Source organism: Capricornis sumatraensis, chromosome 4 (assembly GCF_032405125.1).
Source record: "Capricornis sumatraensis isolate serow.1 chromosome 4, serow.2, whole genome shotgun sequence".
In the NCBI taxonomy this organism is placed as follows: Eukaryota; Metazoa; Chordata; class Mammalia; order Artiodactyla; family Bovidae; genus Capricornis; species Capricornis sumatraensis.
Genome location: NC_091072.1, coordinates 146,771,509 through 146,780,277, shown reverse-complemented (window position 1 = coordinate 146,780,277; position 8,769 = coordinate 146,771,509). Strand labels below are relative to the sequence as shown.

At 46.8% G+C, this 8,769-nt stretch overlaps 1 pseudogene; it reads left to right on the top strand.

Moving 5' to 3' along the window:
• Positions 1-313: 313 nt before the first annotated feature.
• The window catches only part of LOC138077646 (antigen WC1.1-like), a 58,298-nt pseudogene continuing 49,842 nt past the window's right edge, over positions 314-8,769 (top strand).

Below are 8,769 nucleotides of genomic sequence, written 5' to 3'. Positions count from 1 at the left end.
GCACTCATGATTTTTGATGAACCTTTTCTATCCCAGTCCCGGTCATGGGACCCGGCTCTCAGGACCACGGAAGCAGGAGGTCAAGGACCGTGTTGCTCATATAAGGAGATGTGGAAGATTCAGAAGCTCATTGGTGTTCAGAAAGGGGCAGATGCAGCCTCCGATAGTGCCTGAAATGGTGAAAGGTGTCGCTATTGGCTCTCAGGAGGAAGGGTGTAAGGGGTGGTCTATATAGTCCCTGGTCGGCACCCTGACGCCTCCTCACAGGATGATCCTGCAGCTGGGACTGTGACCTTGAGGACGTGGGGTCAGGATGGCTCTGGGCAGACACCTCTCCCTGAGAGGACTCAGTGTCCTCCTCCTCGGCACCGTGGTGGGTGGTCAAGGTAAGAGCTGCCCCTCTGTCCTGGGTCCACAGCAGGCAGGTGTCTGGAGTTCTGGAGCTGAGCCTCAGTGTTTCTGACCAAAAAAGAATCATGCTGATGTGCATACTGGTCCCTCTCCTATGGGGGGGTCCATTGGTCATAGCGGCAGATTTTACAGAGCACTGAGGTTTTGTCTGAACCAAGCTGGGTCAGCCTGAGTCCCCTCCGCTGTCTCCCCTGTTCTCAGGGAGCTTCTAGGGTCCCAGTGGCTCCCAGTGTGTGGAAGGTCCAGCGACTGACCCCAGCAGGGACTCTGGGCTGTTCCCACACGCTCCACGTGCCTGGTGTGTGAGCACTGCCCCTGGGTCCCCGTGTTTCCTGTGCCTGTGCTCCTGTAGGCTCTGTGATTGTGTGTGTGTGTGTGTGTGTGCGCACGCGCAGGTGAGGAGTGTGTGAGGGTGTGTGTGTGTGAGGGTATGGAGTGTGTGTGTGTGAGTGTGTGAGGGTGTAAGTGGGTGTGAAGAGTTGTATGTGATTGTGGAGTGTGTGAGGAGTGTGCAAGTGATGTATTAAGGTATATGAGGAGTATGTGTGGGTGAGTGTGGGTGAGTGAGGGTGAGTGAGGAGTGTGTGAGGGTGTGTGAGCCTGTGTGTGTGTGTGAGGGGAGGTGGAGCCTGTCTGTGTGAGAGGAACAGGGCTGCTGAGCAGGGACTGAGTCCGTTGGTCTGTGAAGCACACAGGGTGTCCACAGGGCTGGGTGTCACGGCCGCTGCATGTAACTGGATCAGAGATAATCGTGTACCTGCCTGCCTCTCTCTGGCTCCTCTCCCCCATCTCTTGGGCTCCCCTCTGCTTGTTGCCATGTCTGCCTAGCACTGGGCTCTGTGAGAGGCTCTGCCTGCTGGCCTCACCTGTTCCCACCAGGTGTCCATTAGGGAGCTAGAAGCCCGCATCCAGGAGAGGGGCCTCTTGTCTGTTCTGTTCAGTTCAGTTCAGTTCAGTCGCTCACTGGTGTCTGATTCTGTGATCCCATGGACCACAGCATGCCAGGCCTCCCTGTCCATCACCAACTCCCAGAGTCTACCCAAACTCATGTCCATTGAGTCAGTGACACCATCCAACTGTCTCATTCTCTGTCGTCCCCTTCTCCTCCCACCTTCTCTTTTTCTCAGCTTCAGGGTCTTTTCAGACATGTCAGCTCTTCACATAAGGTGGCCAAAGTATTGGCGTTTCAGCTTCAACATCCATCCTTCCAATGAATGACTTATCCCTCTGTTTGTAAAGATCAGTTGATGTGCAGCCCCACGTGTATAAGTTCCCAAGTCCCTGCCCTGGTCCCCGTGACTCATTTCCTGATGTGCTGGGGGCCTGGGACAGTCCTTCCCCTCCCAGGATCTGCTGTGACTCTGTAGGGAGCCCCTTCTCCATGCCCTCTCCTGTTCCTCCCTGGAGCTGCTTTCCCCTGAGTGAGGGTCTGCAGGGTTTCTTTGGACAAATCCGCTGATATCCTTATGGGAGTCCTCTTGGGTGACAGAATTTTTTCTTCTCTTTAGACTTTTAGAATTTTCTCTTTCTCTTTGCATTTGAACAGTTTACTCGGTGAGTCTTGGAGAAGGTTGTTTTGGATTGAAATTTTGGGGTGACTTATTAGCTTCTTGAACTTAGATGTCCAGATCTTTCCCCATGTTTGGAAATTCGCAGCCTGTCTTTCTGTTTTAGTTATTCACTTTTGGCTGCGCTGGGTCTCCTTGCTGCCCGCAGGCTTTCTCTCGCTGCGATGAGCAGGGGCTGCTCCTCGCCACAGTGTGCAGGCTTCTCACTGCAGAGGCTCCTCTGGGTGCAGAGCACAGGCTCTGGGTGCACAGGGTTCAGCAGCTGGGGCACGCTGACGTAGCTGCTCTGCGGCATGTGACATCTTCCTGGACCAGGGATTGAACCCATGTCCCCTACACTGGCACGTGGATTCTTTTTACTACACCACCAGGGAAGTCCTCAGACCTTAATTCTTTTCTCCTTCACTTCTTCTGCTATGACTCCAGTCCATGCATTTATTTTTCTCTTTATGGTGTCCACTGGCTTTCTATATTCCTTTCGTTCTCTTTTGGCTCCTCGATTTGGATGCTTTCAACTAATCTTTCTTCTAACACATTGATTCTTTTGTCTTTTTCTTTCCCTTGGTCAAGTCTGTTGTTGAATCTCTCTTGAATTCTTCAGTTTACTCATTGTATTGTGCATGTTAAGTTGCCTCAGTCATGTCTGACTCTTTGTGACCCTATGGACTGTAGCCCCCCAGGCTCCTCTGTCCACAGGATTCTCCAGGCAAGAATACTGAAGTGGGTTGCTATGCACTCCTCCAGGGGATCTTCCGGACCGAGGGATTGAACCCGAGTCTCTTACATTTCCTGAACTTGCAGACAGGTTCTTTACCACTAGTGCCACCTGGGAAGCCCATTCATTTATTATTCAGCTTCAAAATATCTGGTTGAAGAATTGAAGAAGTGGAAGTCACTCAGTCATGTTTGACTCTTTGTACACAGTCCATGGAATTCTCTAGGCCTTACAGGAGTGGGTAGTCTTTCCTTTCTCCAGGGAGTGTTCCCCACCCAAGGATCAAACCCCAGTCTCCAGCATTGCAGACTGATTCTTTACCAGCTGAGCCACAAGAGAAGAAAAAGAGAACTGGAGTGGGGAGCCTATTCCTTCTCCAGCAGATATTCCTGACGCAGGAAATGAACCAGGGTCTCCTGCATTGCAGGTGGATTCTTTAACCAATTGAGCTATCAGGGAATAGCAAAATATCTGGTTAGTTCTTTAAAAAAAAAAAAAGAGTGTTCTGATGCTGGGAAAGTTTGAAGTTGGGAGGAGAAGGCGACAACAGAAGATGAGATGCTTGCATGGCATCACTGACTGAATGGATATGAGTCTGAGTAAACTACGGGAGTTGGTGATGGACAGGGAGGCCTGGTGTACCTTAGTCCATGGGATCTGAAAGAATCATACACGGTTGAGTGAGTGAACTGAACTGTACTGAACACTGATAATGTCTCCATCTATGATGTTCCTACTAATGAACTCCTTTTTATATGCAGAAACCAGAGTCATCTTATGACTTAATCACTAAAGTGACATCAATCACTTTTGTCAAATTCCATAGGTTAGATGTGTGTTACTAGGTACATTGGCAGAGAAGGCGATGGCACCCCACTCTGGTACTCTTGCCTGGGAAAACCCATGGACAGAGGAGTCTGGTAGGCTGCAGTCCATGGGGTCGCTAAGAGTTGGGCACGACTGAGTGACTTCACTTTCACTTTTCACTTTCATGCATTGGAGAAGGAAATGGCAACCCAGTCCAGTATTCTTGCCTGGAGAATCCCAGGGACAGGGGAGCTTAGTGGCCTCTGTCTATGGGATCGCACAGAGTCGGACATGACTGAAGTGACTCAGCAGCAGCAGCAGCAGGTACATTGGAGTGTGGAATTACACAAAGACATGAACACCAGATGGCAGGAAGAACCAGGACATTTTAGGGCATGTTACCAGCCCTCTGTCCTGAGCTGGATGAGATGCTTCCTATGGACAGGGAAGGAGAGGGAGGATTCCTCCCTGGATCCCAGGCCATGATTTGCAACTGAGATGGAGAAGCTGGGACCTAGTAGCCTTGGGCACGTCTACAGGGAGGACAGCATCCAGAGTCTCTGAAGGCCTGTCCTCGCTGGTGTCCCTGGAGCTGGTTCTACAGGCGCCTGAGAAATACTTGGTGCCTCCCTTCCTGCTCCGTGTTCAGTGATGGCACATTGGGGGCTTAGAGTTGGCCACGCTGGGAATGTTTATACCACAGAGGTCAGGAAATACTATATCCCATGCACTGTTTTGCTCCCCAGAGAGCTAATGTTTTAAATATTGTACCACTCTAAGTCTCCTAAAATCTTTCCTGTCGTGTGTCTCTTTTGCAGTACTGGAGCTGAGGCTGAAGGATGGAGCCCACCGCTGTGAGGGGAGAGTGGAAGTGAAACACCAAGGAGAATGGGGCACAGTGGATGATCGGAACTGGAGCTTGAAAGATGCATCTGTAGTGTGCAGACAGCTGGAGTGTGGAGTTGCCGTTGGTATTCCTCAAGAGGCTTATTTTGGGCCAGGACTTGGCCCCATTTGGCTTTTGTATACTTTGTGTGAAGGGACAGAGTCAACTGTCAGTGACTGTAGGCATTCTAATATTAAAGACTATCGTAATGATAGCTATACCCATGACCGGGATGCTGGAGTTGTCTGCTCAGGTAAGTCCTGTCTGGTCTGTGTGGGAATCTCTAGCAGGAAAAGCCTCTGTCTTATCACCAGAATGACTCGAGATTATGGATACAGCCTTTAGAACATGCTTGGGTGATGGGTCTTTGTGATGTGTCATAGGAGGCAGAGGTGAGGTCAAAAGTTTCACAGATTCAGCTTCTGGTTTCGACCTTTGTGACAGTCTTAGCATGGTAATTGTTCTGTATTCTTTGACATAATGGTCAGTAGGGTGTGGCTACATTGATGAGGAGGGGGTGTCATAGGAGAGATGTCGGCAACAAGGTTTATTATCCTCATTGGTCCTAAAAGTCAGAGTCACCACACTCCATCAGGTTGGTATGTGGGTGATGTGCCAATAGAACAAGCTCAACCAAGCAATGGTGACCCCAAAAGGGCATGTGAAGACCCATGGACAAGTGACCATACCCGAAGGCATGGTGCAGTTACACAGGAAAATGTGTGAGAGAAATTCAGTGGTGCATTTAAATGACCCTAGGTCACCAGGTCACAGTCAGAAGAGGCCAGAAGCGGGACTCATGGCAGGGAAAATCTCATCACACTGGTGTACATGATGAATCGAGTGGGGAGCTCACACCACATTTGCAGGGATGTTGAGGGAGCAGGAAAATGCAGTCTTGAAGTTTACAACACAGCAGCTGAAGCACATCACGGATAAGAGGCAGTGAAGCTAGGAGTTCCTGGGGTTCTCAATGCAAGAGGACTGAAGTGGTTTGCCTTTCCTTCTCCATGGACCATGTCTTGTCAGAACTCTCCACTAAGACCCGTCTGTCTTGGGTGGCCCTACATGGCATGGCTCATAGTTTCCTTGAGTTAGACAAGGCTGTGGTCCATGAACTGTGAACTTCCAGATGTTCAAGCTGGATTTAGAAAAGACAGAGGAACCAGAGGTCCAATTGCCAACATCCGTTCGATCACTGAAAATGCAAGAGAGTTCCAGAAAAACATCTACTTCTGCTTTATTGACTATGCCAAAGCCTTTAACTGTGTGGATCACAACAAACTGGAAAATTCTTCAAGAGATGGGAGTACCAGACCATCTGACCTGCATCCTGAGTAATCTGTATGTAGGTCAAGAAGCAACAGTTAGAACTGAACATGGAACAAAAGACTTGTTCCAATCGGGGAAGGAATATGTCAAGGCTGTATATTATCACCCTGCTTATTTAAATTCTATGCAGAGTACATCATGAGAAATGTTGGACTGAATGAAGCACAAGTTGGAATCAAGATTGTTGGGAGAAATGTCAATAACCTTAAATGCAGATTACATCACACTTATGGCCGAAGGCAAAGAACTAAATAGCCTCTTGATGATAGTGAAAGAGGAGAGTGAAAAAGTTGGCTTAAAACTCAACATTCAGAAACTAAGATCATAGCATCTGGTCCCATCACTTCCTGGCAAATAAATGGGGAAACAGTGGAAATAGTGACAGACTTTTTTTCTTTTTTTGACTCCAAAATTACTGCAGATGGTGACTGTAGCCATGAAATTAAAAGATGCTTGTTTCTTGGAAGAAAAGCTATGACCAACCTAGACAGCATATTAAAAAGCAGAGACATTTCTTTGCCAACAAAGACCGGTCTAGTCAAAGCTATGGTTTTCCCAGTAGTCCTGTATGGATGTGAGAGTTGGAATATAAAGAAAGCTGAGCGCTGAAGAATCGATGCTTTTGAACTGTGGTGTTGGAGAAGACTCTTGAGAGTCCCTTGGACTGCAAGGAGATCCAACCAGTCCCTCCTCCTAAAGGAAATCAGTCCTGAGTGTTCATTGGAAGGACTGATGCTGAAGCTGAAACTCCAGTACTTTGGCCACCTCATGCGAAGAACCGAATCATTGGAAAAGACCCTGATGCTGGGAAAGATTGAAGGTGGGAGGAGAAGGGGACGACAGAAGATGAGATGGTTGGATGGCATCACCGACTGAATGGACATGAGTTAGAGTAAACCTCGGGAGTTGGTGATAGACAGGGAGGCCTGGCATGCTGCAGTCCATGGCGTTGCAAAGAGTCAGACATGCCTGAGGAACTGAACTGAACTGAATCGAAGCTAAGAGGACCTGATGTGACTCCTAAGAATTACTCAGTGCTACCTAAGTGTGTTTGACCTATGCCAAGGTGGATGCAGGAAAGACAGCAGTGAAACTAGGCTGTGAGTGGGTGCTCACAGTATCTGACAGAGATGCTTCTAGTTGTTATCACTATTGCAGATTGGATGTCCAGGTTATTAATCACATCAGAACAACTGGACTGGAGGAAGATATTGTCAGTTATCACAGTGAATTCCCTAATGTAGAAGGCTGGTCTTAGGATAGTATCACCCCATCTAATGGGATGATGGGACAGGAGAGCCCTGAAGACCTCTGCAGTAGGTCCTTAACAGCCACAGCCAGTCAGCTCTTGGGTGTTTATGTACAGGAAAATCATTGGAAAAGTGATCTTTTTAATCTCACCTTCAGCAGATCTTTGATGATTCTAGTTGATGCCCTTAAGGAAACAATTCTTTGTCTTTTTGAAAAGTACTTTATTGAGGTATGTCCTACATACAAAACTGCTTGATAAGTGTGCATTTGTGAAACCACTACAGCACTTATGTCATAAATCTATTCATTTCTTCAAAATGTTTTCTTCCATTCTCTTTATCACTCTTATTAAAAATAATTATTTTGAAGGTGAATTTGAATGTTAGTTAGAAACTTTTGTTTTAAACAAACCTGTTTTCTGGCATCTCAAGTAACCTTCCTCACTGTCACAATGTCATAATCATGGTTCCACCTGAAGATAACTTTGTGGAAATACTACCGGTGTCTCTACCATATTTTGATAAATGAGCATCTGAGTGAAAATGGAGTGTGTGATGTTGAAACTTTGTGTGAAATTAGAACTCCCAATGTTATCCTAAGAAAACTGATGTCTTGTTATTAATTCCATTTAAGATATACTTAGAATAGAGAATTGGAAGTGCTCTGATATTTAACAAAGGTCCGTCTAGTCAAGGCTATGGCTTTCCAGTGGTCATTTATGGGTGTGAGAGTTGGACTGTGAAGAAAGCTGAGCATCGAAGAATTGATGCTTTTGAAGTGTGGTGTTGGAGAAGACTCTTGAGAGTCCCTTGGACTGCAAGGAGATCCAACCAGTCCATTTTAAAGGAGATCAGTCCTGGGTGTTCATTGGAAGGACTGATGCTAAAGCTGAAACTCCAATACTTTGGCCACCTCATGCGAAGAGTTGACTCATTGGAAAAGACTCTGATGCTGGGAGGGATTAGGGGCAGGAGGAGAAGGGGACGACAGAGGATGAGATGGCTGGATGGCATCACCGACAATATGAACATGAGTTTGGGTGAACTCCAGGAGTTGGTGATGGACAGGGAGGCCTGGCATGCTGTGATTCATGGGGTCGCAAAGAGTCGGACACGACTGAGCGACTGAACTAAACTGAGCTGAACTAATATTTAAACACTAGATGTGTTTTGTACACCCTACTACCATTGCTCTAACTTAGACTCACATTTTTATGAACGGTTCCAGTTTCCTTCTTTTTCTCTCTTTTTTAAAAATATAAATTTATTTATTTTAATTGGAGGTTAATTACTTTACAATATTCTATTCATTTTGTCATACATCAACATGATACCACCACAGGTATACAGGTGTTTCTCTTTTTGTCACTAGTTTCCTCCCCCTGGTCTGTCTTTTCTGTATTTTCAGACATATTTTAATGATGTGAAGATAAGTCAAAGTGGTGGTGAAATAGCAGAAATAAGATTAGAATAGCATGTGTTTTCATTATCTGAATCAGAACTCTTGGAGTTTCTTCTGCTCAACCTTAGGAGTCAGGTATGGAAGAGAAATTCCAGCCTCAGTAGTGGATTGTTGGAAGTGAAGTACCATGTTTAGGAGAAATCTAGAGTGGAAACAATGACTGGAGGAGAATGTAGAGAAGCTTGTTTGAAATAATAAGGAGATTTCATGGAGTTCAGGTGGAAGATCTGGGAGGGAACACACAAATTGTGAAGGACTGTGGTGCAAGCGTTCCAGGTTGCTTCAGCCCTGTCCTACTCTTTGTGACCCCATGGACCCCATGGATTCTCCAGGCATGA